Source organism: Phymastichus coffea, unplaced genomic scaffold, assembly GCF_024137745.1.
Source record: "Phymastichus coffea isolate CEN01 unplaced genomic scaffold, Cenicafe_Pcof_1.1 PCOF00003, whole genome shotgun sequence".
NCBI lineage: Eukaryota > Metazoa > Arthropoda > Insecta > Hymenoptera > Eulophidae > Phymastichus > Phymastichus coffea.
The window spans coordinates 9,394,881-9,409,686 of NW_026706814.1; positions in this window are offsets into that span (position 1 = coordinate 9,394,881).

Here is a 14,806-nt window from a genome sequence, read left to right on the forward strand (position 1 = left end):
GATGAGCCTGTCGGCCAACATCTGAAATGTTGCCGGGGCACCAGCCAATCCGAAGGGCATCCGAACAAATTCGAATAGCCCGAGTCCTGGGACGGTGAAAGCAGTTATCGGGATGGCCCTCTCCGAAAGAGGGACCTGCCAAAATCCGCTCGCGAGGTCAATTGTGCTCACGAATCTGGCATGCTGGAGCTTTCGCAGTATCGCGTCCATAAAGGGCAGCGGATATGCGCTCACGCGAGTAACGCTATTCACCTTCCGGTAGTCCACACAAAATCGGTATTCGCCGTGGGGTTTCCGAATCATCACCACCGGGCTAGACCACTCGCTGTGGGACTTACGAATAATTCCCATCTGCAGCATTTTATGCACTTGCACGTGCATCTCCTCTTCGATCTTATGCGACACCGGATAGTATTTCTGTTTAATTGGGCGCGCGCTGCCGATGTCGATGTCGTGCTCGATCCATCCGGTACAGCCGAGCTGCTCGCAGGAAGGTTCGGGCAGGAGGTCATCCATCACTCGATCGATTTCTTGTCGCTGCTCCTTCGAGATCTCTTCGATACCCAAGGCCGCCAGCGACATCGCCTCCTCCGCACGAAATGAGGAGACAGTGGTTGGGACTTCCTGATCGCAACCTTTAATCCTTATCGTGTTGGTTTCGGGATCCAAACACGCGGAAAAGGCTCGAACGAAGTCACTTCCGAGGGTGCAATCAGCATCAGCCTCGCTCAAAATGAGTACGTCGATCGAGTGGGTAACACCACCTATCGTAAAGGGTAACTGTACATTACCGATGATAGGGACATAATGACCATCGACTGCTTTCGCGCCGGGCCCGACATACATGTTGACGCGCTTGTTCATCGCGGCAGCAATCTGAAGGGCGATGGGACTCAGAACGGTGCGCGAGGCTCCAGTATCGTACAGAGCCCTGCAGGTAAATGGACCGATGCTAAGCGTCAGCCACCATCTGGGGTACTTCTCTACCAACGCGCTCGTCGCAAAACTATCGGAACGCGTTGGCGCTTCTCCCGCGGGGGCATCTGTAGCGAAGGTCCGGGTCGCCATCGGAACGGTAGGGACCTCATCTACGCGTTCCTCTCCACGTTTTTTGGTGCCTCGACTTTTGAGCACTCGGGACAGGTGGCTTTGGTGTACCCAGGCCAGCTGCAGTCCCAACAGAGTAATCTCTCAGCATCGGGGCCGGGAGGCTTGCTCTTGTTTTGTCCGACTTGGGAGTGATGACTTGGGCCCGACCGTTTCTTGCCGGGCGGCCACGGCCGCTTGCCCCGCTCCGTCTTCCCTCGCGTTGACGCGGGTAGGCCGGAGGTTTGCCATCTTTCGGGGAGCCGACGGTGGTCGACTCCTGTACTGCGTCTTTAAGGGGGACGGGAAGCCCTTTCTTAGCCGCCGCAAGTTGCTGCCACTTTTTATCGAAAAACTTTTGAAAAGATTTTTCGAAGTCGGCCTCAGAGAAAGAAGACTTTTCTACTACAGACGCGATGCTCGCTTTGGCCCTCGATGGCGCTTTGGCCCTAGGCTGGTATGCCGCGTCGGGCAGCATGCTCTGTTCCGCGGAGGGGGGGGGGGGGGCTTTCCAGTGTTCGTCGGACTCCGCGATCTCTACTTCCATTGCTTTGGCTAACAACTGCGGTAACGACGCGAAGTAGTTCTGAGTCTTTTTCAACTCTTTCTTCAATTTAGGCAACATATTATCGATTGCCAAGTTGACCTGGTCTGCGACGCTCCACGGCCTTTCGAAGCGGCTAAAAATAGTATTCAGCGCTGCAAGGTAATCGCGGACCGGTTCATCGGGGCCCTGTGTCCGCAGGTGTGCTTCAACCGATAGGTTACGGTTGTACTTCCTGGATTTACTACAGGCGGATAGCGCGGCATCTCTGAACTGTTCATACGACGACCATGTGGGCCGTAGCAAGCAGTACCATCGAAGCGCAGATCCGATAAACAGGGTGGACAACGAGTCTAAAAGCTCGTCTTCCGCTATTCGATCTAGGCAGCAGTTTTCTTCAACACGCTCCAAAAATTCCTCGATGCTGATGTGCCGTCTCCCGCAAAGGAAATCTTCCATTCCCTGATGGTTTTCCCTAAATTCCTGGTTGAACTCATCGAGCGGGAGGTTGCGAGAATTGGGCTCGATCGCCAATTGGGGACACCGAAGCTCGAAGGGATTTGGGCTTGCGTGGCAGCCGTTTGTTGCGCGCCCGTCACTTGCGAGAGCGGACGACTTGAAGATGTGACCCCCCTTCCCCAGCTCGAGCTTACGGGGATGTGAGGGATCGCGTTGGGAAACGCTGCTTCCGTTAGTCGCGTGGCCGCTTGCATCCTGTCGGCCGGTCTCACTGATGCGGTTGAATAAATTGTTGGCCCTGTCGCGTATTGTGTTGTCTGCTGCTTCGTTGTCGAGCAGAAGATTCGTGCCTGGGGATTTAGGTTCGGACTGGCTACAGTCAGGTCGAAGTCCGGATCGATGAGGCTGTATGTATCGCGAAAGTTGACAGCTTTATCTGCGCGAGTCGAGTTGAACCGTGTGCACTCGTTTTGTTGTTGAGCTCTTGCTTCAGCTGCTTGTAGTCTGGCGAGGAGGTTATTGTTCGTGGTCTTCAGATCTTCGTTTTGTTTTATAAGCTTGTCGTGTTCGTTTGACATAGCTTCTAGACAGTTTTGAAGATCGAGAATTTGTTGAGCCTGTGAACGTTCTGCTATCACTGCTCGTTTTAGCTCCTCGGCTGCTAAGCGTGGCATTTGTTTAGGTTCACCGCAAGGCAGATTAACCCATATGAGGTCTTCACGATAATTAATCGTACTTGGGGTGCCTATTGTAGGTATCGATGCCTCGTGCGCGCATGTTGTGTTCGTGTTGGCATGACGTTGTTCACTTGAACCTACGTTTGCTGCTGATACTGTGCACGGCGGTGTTGACTGCGATGTCGGCACGTGGGCGCTCGTAATTACTGCGAACGTCGGTGTGTATGTGCGTACCGCGTCTCGCATGAGTGTCTCGTGTGTATTAGCTGTTGTTGTGAGTGACATGTCGCCGTTATTCGTTTCTTCTATTTCTTGGCTATTTATCATGTCTTCTTCTATGTCTTGATTAACGGCGTTAACGAGATCTTCACGCAATTCTCGCGGTAGCGCGTCTGATTTTATAAAAGTGAGACAAAGGTTATTGCGCCGCGTTATCGTTTCGTGGTCCCACGCGTCTATGGTTTGTATGAAGTCTTTTTCTTCATAGTCACCTTGCAGTCGTCTATATAAGCGGTTCGCGCGTTCGTACATTGTGCCGTCTACCACGAGTTCAAGATTTTCCAAAACGTTATCTATTCTATCACTTGGCAAACTTTTAATCCATTCTTTAATGTGATTGTCAATTTTTTCTTTTATAATTGTTAAGTCGGTTATATCTTTTTCGGCCATTTTTAATTTTTATAAAACTGATAACGAAAAACAATAGTTTTGGAATATCCTGAAATAGTGGATTTTAATTGTAGGTCGCGTAACAATTTTTAAGCAAATACGCCCGATTGTTGCCAACACGCACAGCGGAAAATAAATGTTGTTACGCTTGTACGCATACGTTTCTAAATACGAAGAATTACGATTCTCGCTCGCACGCTATGATAAAATTTTAAGGTGCTGAAAACCGAGCGCCTTGTTTTGGTTGTGCGCTGTGGCTAGCTTCTAAACGTAAACAATTCTTCTCTCGTCGCGCGCGTCGCATTCCTCGGTGGATTCCACGAACACGCGCTTTCACTATACAATTATAATTCGAATTTCGGATTTTTTTCGCAAAGCTATTAAATCCATGTGTTGTTGGGCGCCATAATATAACGGGGTTTTGACCCAGCGCGGGTCACTCGTTATATAAATTACGAGGGGATTAAAACAGCTCGGTGTGGGCCTCGTAATATGCTGCGCAAAGCCTAGCCCAGCAGCAACAGGAACGTTGTGGTGCAGCGTCTGTTACCTTGGCCCGCGGAGAGCGTCGTGTAGTCCTATGGGCGCTTTGGAACAATCACGAAATTCAGGTGCGAAAGCCGGACGGAACGGAATTGTTTACGATAGGTAAAAGGAAGCGCAAAAGAAGAAAACAGATATACGAGTAACATCGAGTTTACTACGGAGAGTAATACAAAATTAATACGCAGCGTAAGCAGGAGAGAGAGCGGCGAAAAGCTAGCGAGAGAGACACGTATTCGAGAAGGTACTTACATTAATGTCTCGGCGTTAGCCCTGCTGGCGATATCCTCAGCCTCGCACGTGGCTCGCGATGACGCGCAGTGTACAGCTCGGGTGCAGTCAAGAGACGGGCGGCCTTAAAGGCTCGCACGCGTAGTCGCAAGAACTGGCCCGCCAAAGGCACTAGGGGTAATCTCGGCACCGGTATCTTACACCGAGTAGACACTCGCGTATTCGCAGACAACCGAAAAGTCAGTCACAAAAGGTTAGTCATGGAAAGTCGGACAACAAAAGATCGCAAGCACGTGTATAGCCGCTCGTCACACGTCCACGTGCTTCGAAGTCGCCGGTACAAGAGAGACTCCTTATCGCGGGGCTTTGTCCTGCCCCACTCTCCTACTCGCGCGCGTCGCGCCGGCCTCCCGAATTCTCTCTCTCTAACTCGCCCTCTATTAGCGCTCTCTCTGACTTACCTTTGGCTGCCATACATGTGGGATAATTATAAGACAATTATATATATAAGAATAATTATAATTATGTATGGGGAGAGAGAGACATAACGAGGGTCTGGCCGCTCGTTATACAATATATATAGTGTATATATATATAATTTTATTTTTTTATTGAAAAGCATTGTGTACATTGATCATATAATGTCTTGTTAATTTTAAACTAATTTTTTAATATCACCACTAATTGGATTATATTGTACAATACGATCGTGTAATATTAAGCAATATCTTTAGGAAAATCGGTCCGAGTTTCAAATTCTAGGCGAACATCGACTGGAGTGCTTTTTAATGTTTCATTTTGTTTGGAGCAGTCTATAACTATTAACGGCACTTTATTAATGAAATCCTTTTTATTCAGTAACGGCTCGTTTTCTTTACCATAGTAAGCGTTTTGAAAATTAGTATACATATCGTAGAGAACAGCAAACTGATTTTGATTGATATTTAAATTGAGATTTCCATACGGATAGCATTGTGAATTGAGGAATAGCTTCACATTACTAATATTACAATGATCAAAATTACTAGAATTAACACTCGATGAACTTTTACGTTTAGTCTGGAAAGCTAAAATAACAAAGCGAGGCTTTTCCAATTGATTAGAAGTCTTAACACTCCAAACATGCTTTGATGTACGAGGTAATTTTGGATACTCATACATTTCCCAAGTACGATAACTCATAGTAATTGCACGATCTCGTCCAATCTGATTGAGTAATTTGATTTTTTCTTTGTCTGCAACCATCACATATGACATAAACCATTCAACCTTAGTTAAAGTAATTTTTGATTTTTCTGAAGCACCAGGATTCCTTACTGGAATACTTAAAATAGCATTCAAATCATCTTTTGATCTTGTAAGAATAAGTTCATGCTTGACATTGACTACAATTTTCCGATAATCTTCAGCAAAGCCCAGCAACATACTGAGAGGGATAGTCACATCAAAAAAACCTAGAGCGTTACATATTGAAATTTCATTGTTATCACCATTCCATCCGGCATTTTCAGCGATAGAGCTTTGATATGGATTGAGTGAAAGCCAATTTTTCATGAGGCTCGTTAAGCCTACATTTTTCACTTTATCAATTTCAATAGCATTTGTTTCATATCGTATTTCCTCGAACAAATGACAGAGGGTGTTGTTAACTAAGAAAGTGTTCTCCACTGGCGTAGTACCGTCTGGCTTGGTCAAGCGACTGCAAATATGAATCATACTGCGTGATGGAAGCAGAGATAAATCTTGATGTTGAATTGCTATATGGATTTCATCACTATTATTGAAATATGATACTGAATAAGGCTGATGCGCATGAACTTCATAATGAGCTATAGACTCATCGAAAGCGACAGCTGAATGAATGTCTAGAATTCCCTCCATATTGTTGTTGTTGTTTTATAGAGCACACTAATATGCACAATATTTTCTTCCACAATTTTCGACGACTTTCAGTCTCAAGCTTTTTAGGAATTGACTGTTCTGAGGTGTGAGTGGTCTGATAGCTCGCTGTTGACTGGCTGTTGATTGACATTTTTGTCTCTTAATATAGCCTCGACCGGTCTTTATATTGTAAATGATACCCATTACTAAGATATGGTCTTTATATGTACTCGCACTGTGATGACTTCTCCTCGAAAGTTAACTAGGTTTCCGTCTTGATCAACTATATGAATTTGAAAATGATCAATGCTCCTCACAGCTACTGGAAGGTAAATGACTTGAGGGAACTTCTATAATTTTATATCCAGGTGGGACTGCTGGGAATAATTCATGTATAGTATGTACTTTACGATCGTTTATGTAAGAGCCTGTAGTAATATTACACTCTCCACGTAAAGCGTTGACTTTGAGAATAGTGACGGGTAAGTCAGAACTGTGTGTTTCGTTTTCAACGAGCGTACGTCTAGTGAAGCCTAAAATTGATCCAATAGAATCTTCTGGTTCAAAATGTATTTTTTGACTGCACTGAATGACACTACGTAAAGTATTATTATTTGGTTTCAGGCTAAACGATATACCTTTAGATACTAATGCTTCTTTGAGAAAGCTTTCAATATTTTCTATTTCGTAGCTACCAGTCGGTAAAGTGATAGCTTCTTGACCTTCAATGTAAAACTTATTATAACCAACGTCAATGTTTGGTATTGAATTAAATATTAATAGCTCAACTAGACCAAGAACGTATTTTTTGTTTGGTATCAATTCGATCGGTGGAAAATAATATGTTTCGAGTACGGATGATGTTCCCGAGAGACTCAATGTCAGTGTATTCTCCATGACAGATTCATGTCAAATAATAGTCATTCTTTGAATGAGTATTTTATATACTAGTCGTCTTTTCTATAGTTCGTTTAAAAGAAATTTGAGACAAAGATGGCCGCAATTATATGTATTAAAATCTTGATATCTAATATAATTATACATAATTCTATTAACTCTCAGATAAAGCAATAGATCTATAGGCGGTTGTAGATTACCAAAACTATCAAAATACATAACCTCATCACCTTTCTTCTTATATACCACCCAATGAGTACCTGGTCCACGTTTATCATCTAAATTTACAATAGCTGTCTCTTTATATCGTGGTCCATCGGCTGGCAGAGTATTACGCATGAAAACACCTCGAAAATTTGCAATTTTTAGTATTTTAGCATATTTTCTTATATCATGATCTGTCAGTGCTTAATTAGGTAAAGTTACTTCGAGCTTTTTTTTTAAACTTTTTCCACTTGAATATGGTTTCAGATGAAGACCATAACCTTTACGATATGATTTCAAATAAAGTACTTTACCAATAGCAATAGCTTCCATAGTTTTATTATGTCTATGAGCTTCTTTCAATTAATTTTGAGCGACCTTAGCACTGTTAACGGATTTTGCTATTGAAGCAGCTCCTTCAGCTAGAGCTCCAGCGGCGCTTGAAGCAGCAAATAATGGAATTAAAAAAGGAATCGCTCCACCAGCTTTACTGGGAATAGGTAAAATACGGGCTATATTTATTTTACTTCTACCGCCAGCCTTTTTCATAGCTTCTTTGGCTCCTTTTATAGCCGAAAGAATAACTACAAGAGCTCTGTTGTTAGGCACACTACTTTTCGAGACCGTCTTAATAATTTTATTCAATGTAACTGACGGCTTTTTGAGTTTTCTACATTTCTTTCGTGCTTGGCGTTTTTTAAATCCTCTACCTCGTTTCTTACTACCTATCTTCATACCAACACCCATACCAAGCTTACTTTTAATTTTCATAATGTTAGCTACAGTGAAGGCAGCTGCTTTCTCACCAAAACTGCACTCTTTCCCAAGCTTTGTTAGCTAGAATTTCGTCAGCTTTATTTCTTGTCGCAATATCCTCCAGATTTTGCGCATAAGAAATATCGTGTTCTTTACAAGCAACGTCTAGTGGCTTTTTACCAGGATCTCCACGTGCCAATCGTTTGTTCAATTTTGTACCAGGACCACAATACTGATATCCAGGTAAGTGAGCTTCAAAAGGCAAGTTATTTATAATCTCGTTCACTAGATCACCACCAGTCTTTCTTTTATAGTACGTGATCATACTTCTTCGAAAGACAGCATGTTAATGAAATAAAAGATATATAAGCAGACTTTTTATAACTAACAACTCATTCATTGAGGTGTCGATGATGAGTAAACAACATGGATTTCAAAGAACAACCTCTTAAGCTCCAAGTCATTAATTTCGATAGAGTGGTGGAGACGGAAAAACAAGAAAAAAGACATGGTGAACTATTCCTAATAGTATCCGTGCCGTTTTCTGCGGACCTAGTAATTATGGAAAAACTAATTGTTTATTAACATTAATCACTCATCCTAATGGTCTTAGATTTGAAAACGTATATGTCTACTCAAAATCCCTTAATCAGCCTAAATATACATTTTTGAAAGGTTTATTAGAGCCTATTAATGATATAGAGTATCATGCTTTCAGCGAGCATGAGACAGTTGTTTCACCAGATAAAACACGACCAAATTCTATCATGATTTTTGACGAAATAGCCACTGAAAAGCAAGATAACGTAAGAGCATTCTTCTGTATGGGTAGACATAAAAAAGTAGATAGTTTCTATCTCTGTCAATCGTACGCTCGCATTCCGAAGCATCTCATTCGAGATAATGTGAATTTACTTGTTTTGTTTCGACAAGATGACGTGAATATTAAACACATTTACAATGATCATGTTAACTCAGATATGTCTTTTGAGAAGTTTAAAGCAATTTGTTCAAAATGTTGGAGAGACGATAATCATGGGTTTTTGGTTATCGACAGAGACAGACCAATAAATCATGGACGATATAGAAAGGGATTTGATTTTTTTGCTATAAATATAGATGAGTGAGTGGATGAAGATTATTTAACTTTAGAAATTAGTAGCTTAAACATGGCTGAGTTTGAAAGAGAAAAGAAGGTGCTCGAGAAATTATCCATGGCTCGTGATGCCATAAGACGCAAGTATCAACTAATAAAACGCGGTAAAGCTGATTTAGAAAAGACATTGCATGAAACTTTTAAACCTATGGTTGATCCATTGAAGAAACTCGTAGAGGCAACTACTGATAAAAGTACCGCTACTACTGCTGAACAGCAAACGAAAAAGAAAAAGAAAATCGCGTTCGATAATGTTTTCAAGTCAGAAGTAGTTACTGACACTCCCTACAAATCTAGATATTTCAATAGTACTGCTAATGAATTAAATTCTACATTACAACCGCTTGATACTACATTTGAGTCTGCTATTTCTATTGATGATAATGATGATGATCATGATGAATCATCACTTGATACAACTGCTATAAATTTGAACAAAAGTAGTTCAAATGTAACTACAGAACAGAGACAACAGCTATTGGATGATTCGATTGTAGGAAACTATGTTCGACTATTGCATGAACCTCAGCAGAAAAGTAATTTAGACAAGACATTTGGTGTTCGCTTACATGAAAATACATGTCATAAGCAATTCTCCAATTTCCTTCCAAAACGATAACGTGACTGTGAATGATAAAGCATACAGCAAGACGCTTGGTTTACTGGAACTTCTCTTTCGTAAAGAACCTGATTCTAAATTAATCAGTTCATTGGATATTGAAAATTATATAAAAATTCTTGAAATCACTAACGCTCATCGAAAGAGATACGAAACAAATGGAGAATATCGCAATAAGCATGTAAATAAATTCAAAAAGTATATTGGTCCAAATTTATCTTTGAGTAGTAGCGCTAAGAAGCGAAAATCGACTATTGATGGAAGAGGTCTTTTTCCTAACTATAAAATAGCTAGAAAAGGAACGTTATTTGATTATGTATATTGGGATGATCCAAACGAGCACATTGATCGATTGAGATTGCTTATTGCCGAACAAACCGCCGGTAATTCTAGTCATGTTAATGAAATTCATTTAATTATTGAAGAATTACGAGAAGCTGGCTATATATATTAAGAGAATCCTAAATATTACTTAGTAATAAAATGAGTGTTGATGTGTTTGGACGTATATTGAATAAAAAAAAGGAGGGTAATCGAGGTCCTCCTGGTGTAGGGTATAATATCACTAAAGACGGACAATACGACGCGAATGACAAAAGAATTTGTTATATAGCCGATCCTCAGGAGAGTAACGATGCTGTAAACTTACGAACGTTGCGAAAAGCTAGTGAAGCTAACGTTACTATGCTTACGAGTATGATAAATGATCTCTCAAAATCATTGGATACAATAAGATTAGAATTAGTAAAGCATCAAGTAGTTATTAGTTAGTTAGAAGAAGATAATATTAATAATAATAATAATAAGGAGAAAGAAAAAAACTATTGGACCTAAAAAACAAAATTTTTAACCCTTGCCTGCCACACAGGGGTAAGCGGTACCCCAGCCATTTCTATCTCAATTTTGAATAGTTTAAACCGATAAATCGATACTTATGGCGACATCTATAGATCATTAAGATACCCCTCTTCTATTCGGCCTAGTGCCGCTACTTTGAAAGTGTCAGTCTAGCTGTGGTGGTCAAAGTGGAGTGGGATCGCGTGTACCCCAGTGTGTAAGCAACGTCATTTTTCGGTGATTCGGAGTGGTTGTTTTTTTCGTTCTAAATTGGCAGTAAAGTGTAAAATAAAGTTAGTAGACGGTATTCTAATCGTTTTTTTTTTTTTTTGCCGATATATAATATTTTATTTGAATTATTTAGATGGCATATAATTTGCGAACGCGTCGCATACGGGAAGAACTTCTAGAGGAAGATGGCATCGAGGATACGAATGATTCTACCACTTATAGCAATGCAACCCGTATTAGTGAGACACTACAATGCAACAAAAGGAGGCACAGATAACTTTAACAAATTGTGTCATTCCTATACTGTGAGCCGAAGAACAAACGGTGGCCGCAAAAATATGTAACGGGGGCAGCGCCTTATTCGGCACTGACGTCACTAATTTATTAAGGGGAGAGTAAGAGAGGCACTTTCGCTCTTTAACAATCGGGGAACGAGAGGATAGATCGAACGAATAAATAATTTTCTTTACTTGGAACATACAACTTAAATCTATTCAAACAAACAAATACAAAATCGGTTACAATAAAGTTTACATCACGCGCACATATACAGAACAACTTAAACTAACGCGGGAGGACGAATGGCCCGGCGACTGAATCGCCTTGGCCATTTACCTCCTTACAAAGGAAAGAATACGTCGAAACCTCTCTACCGCATTACGATGAGCGTAGCCGGCAAGTGATCGCCTGGCTACGTATCGTTCCTACGCGGCCGCGCATCACCATGAGAGAGAGAAATACCGGGAGAGAGAGATAACCTGACCTTTGTCCTTGGTGATGAGCCGGCAACGGGGAGTTGACCTGGCCGCTGGCTGGACGTCTTCCTCGGCGTAGCCCGTGGTGAACCCACTGGAAGTCATGCAGTGCATGGCGGCGAGGGCGACACTGAATGCCCTGCTGCAGGTGTTGCCTCCACACGTTGCCTCGGCTCGCCCTGGTCTGGTCACTGCTGCACGTGTGTTTCTTCTTCTCTCATCGCGCTGCTACTTCCAACTTCTCTCCTCAACTTTCTTCCGGGAACTGCCTCACGCGACTTGACGCATGGTCAGCATTCGCGCTCTCGCCGGGCTCTCCCACCAAGCCTACTCATTAGGCGGCGTGCGACAAAAGCGCTAATTGGTCGCGCGTCACACGCCGGCCTAAACCTGCATAGTGCGTGCATAGACGCGCACTCTAGCATGCTCGCTAACTTTCTCTCTCTCTCTCTCTCTCTCTCTCTACCTCATAGTCGCTGCGCTCTTGCTTCTTCGGGCGCTCTCAATCTTGCTCGGCAATCTTTGGCGGCTGGAAAAACATAAAGGCCAGTGGTTAGGCGCAATAAATATATGCGCCGAACGCTGACCACGTCGCCATGCCGAGCGATAAGAGGGAGAGAGAGAAGAAGGGCAGACGAGGAGCAAGCGTACTGCTTGCTCTCGTCACAGGTATTTCTATGGAATGATTGATCAGGCTGTTGTAAATGCAAGAGTTTTACTAAAGTGCCGGAATAAAACTGAAGGTATCAAAGACAATACGTCAGCTGTCGTTTGTCTTGAAAAATTGAGCCACTATCTTGTCAAACCACTTCTGCAAGAGAGACTGGCAGTCAGCACTTTGCGAAAAGATATAAAGCATGGTATTGCTGGTATTTTGCAAGTTGATGTGCAATTTGAAAAAATTGTTCAGAGAGTCTGTTTAGCGTGCGATTGAAACATTCACAAATAGTTGCCTTAAGATTGCTATAAGTTGAATATAGATTTATTTTATACTTTGTCATTAGTCTTTGCAAATTTGAATTGTAGAATTCTTTGCCACAATCCACATGTAGATTTCTAGGAGTGCGACCTTTTTTTAATATAGACTTCATTGCATAAGCAACATCTACACCAGTTTTTTGTTTTATAGGAACTGCCCAAGCGTACTTTGAAAATATATCAATGACAGTTAATAGATATCGAAAGCCTTTGTTCTCTCTCGAGTAGCTTTGCATCTCTACAAGATCAGCTTGCCATGTCTCATCTATTCCGCGTACATCAACTTTTCTACGGGGATAGTTTCGACGTGCTGGTTTATGTAACTCATCCACCACTCTTTGATGTTTCATTATTTCAATCTATTTGTTATAATTGAATGAATGAAAAGTCAGACGGCGTAATCCTTATTTCTTTCTCCTTATTATTATCATTATTATTTGTTTGTAAATATTGAATCGCTTCTCCATACGATCGTAATTCTATTCTTATTATATTTAAAGATTTTTTAAGATTATTTATTATAGTCGTAAGCGTATCGACGTTAGCTTCACTAGTTTTTTTGTAGATTATTTATTGTAGTCGTAAGCGTAGCGACGTTAGCTTCACTAGTTTTTCGCAACGTTCGTAAGTTTACAGCATCGTTACTCTCCTGAGGATCGGCTATATAACAAATTCTTTTGTCATTCGCGTCGTATTGTCCGTCTTTAGTGATATTATACCCTACACCAGGAGGACCTCGATTACCCTCCTTTTTTTTATTCAATATACGTCCAAACACATCAACACTCATTTTATTACTAAGTAATATTTAGGATTCTCTTAATATATATAGCCAGCTTCTCGTAATTCTTCAATAATTAAATGAATTTCATTAACATGACTAGAATTACCGGCGGTTTGTTTGGCAATAAGCAATCTCAATCGATCAACGAGCTCGTTTGGATCATTCCAATATACATAATCAAATAACGTTCCTTTTCTAGCTATTTTATAGTTAGGAAAAAGATCTCTTCCATCAATAGTCGATTTTCGCTTCTTAGCGCTACTGCTCAAAGATAAATTTGGACCAATATACTTTTTGAATTTATTTACATGCTTATTGCGATATTCTCCATTTTTTTCGTATCTCTTTCGATGAGCGTTAGTGATTTCAAGAATTTTTATATAATTTTCAATATCCAATGAACTGATTAATTTAGAATCAGGTTCTTCACAAAAGAGAAGTTCCATTAAACCAAGCGTCTTGCTGTATGCTTTATCATTCACAGTCACGTTATCGTTTTGGAAGGAAATTGGAGAATTGCCTATGACATATGTATTTTCATGTAAGCGAACACCAAATGTCTTGTCTAAATTACTTTTCTGCTGAGGTTCATGCAATAGTCGAACATAGTTTCCTACAAACGAATCATCCAATAGCTGTTGTCTCTGTTCTGTAGTTACATTTGAACTACTTTTGTTCAAATTTATAGCAGTTGTATCAAGTGATGATTCATCATGATCATCATCATTATCATCAATAGAAATAGCAGAGTCAAATGGAGTATCAAGCGGTTGTAATGTAGAATTTAATTCATTAGCAGTACTATTGAAATATCTAGATTTGTAGGGAATGTCAGTTGCTACTTCTGACTTGAAAACATTATCGAACGCGATTTTCTTTTTCTTTTTCGTTTGCTGTTCAGCAGTAGTAACGTTACTTTTATCAGTAGTTGCCTCTACGAGTTTCTTCAATGGATCAACCATAGGTGTAAAAGTTTCATGCAATGTCTTTTCTAAATCAGCTTTACCGCGTTTTATTAGTTGATACTTGCGTCTTATGGCATCACGAGCCATGGATAATTTCTCGAGCACCTTCTTTTCTCTTTCAAAGTCAGCCATGTTTAAGCTACTAATTTCTAAAGTTAAATAATCTTCATCCACTCACTCATCTATATTTATAGCAATAAAATCAAATCCCTTTCTATATCGTCCATGATTTATTGGTCTGTCTCTGTCGATAACCAAAAACCCAAGATTATCGTCTCTCCAACATTTTGAACAAATTGCTTTAAACTTCTCAAAAGACATATCTGAGTTAACATGATCATTGTAAATGTGTTTAATATTCACGTCATCTTGTCGAAACAAAACAAGTAAATTCACATTATCTCGAATGAGATGCTTCGGAATGCGAGCGTACGATTGACAGAGATAGAAACTATCTACTTTTTTATGTCTACCCATACAGAAGAATGCTCTTACGTTATCTTGCTTTTCAGTGGCTATTTCGTCAAAAATCAT